This window comes from Myotis lucifugus, unplaced genomic scaffold (genome assembly GCF_000147115.1).
Source record: "Myotis lucifugus unplaced genomic scaffold, Myoluc2.0 scaffold_420, whole genome shotgun sequence".
Taxonomy (NCBI): Eukaryota; Metazoa; Chordata; class Mammalia; order Chiroptera; family Vespertilionidae; genus Myotis; species Myotis lucifugus.
In genome coordinates, this window is record NW_005871468.1 from 636183 (window position 1) to 636654 (window position 472).

General features: G+C 75.8%; 1 protein-coding gene across 1 annotated transcript in view; it reads left to right on the forward strand.

Annotated features, from left to right (window-relative positions):
* Positions 1 to 256: 256 nt before the first annotated feature.
* NDEL1 (nudE neurodevelopment protein 1 like 1) overlaps positions 257 to 472 on the forward strand; it is a 48509-nt gene continuing 48293 nt past the window's right edge. Inside the window, exon 1 of the mRNA XM_014467916.2 lies at positions 257 to 413. The gene's annotated coding sequence lies outside the window, so the exon portion shown is untranslated. The remainder of the gene's footprint in view (positions 414 to 472) is intronic.

The window sequence follows — 472 nt, forward strand, 5'->3', positions numbered from 1 at the left end:
GACCGGGTCTCCACGCGGCGCCCCTTCCCGAACAGCTGCGCGTTTTGGGGAACACCGAAGGCTGAGTTCTCGCACTTCTCGTCGTCTGGGGGCGCCTGCGAACTGGCCGCCGGCAGCTTGACGTCAGCGCGGGGCGGGGCCCGGCCCCTGTGACGCCATCATTCCCACAGCCCCGCCCCGCAGCGCGCACGCTCCCGCGCATGCTCCGAGCCCCGCCCCCGTGCGTCACAGAATGGCCTCGGGCCCCCAGGCGGCTCCTGACGTGTCGGGGAGGAGCCGGGCGGTGGGGTGCGCGCAGTGGAGCTCAGGCTGCGGAGGGGAGCGGAGCTGAGCGGCTGGGCGGGCCTGGGGAGGCCAGCGGAGCGGAGACGCCGGTCGGGTGGCGGCGAATATGCGCTTCTGAGACGTCGGAGGTGAGCCTGCGGCGCGCGGCGGCCGCGAGGGTGCCGGGCCGGGCCGGCGGCGCCCAGGC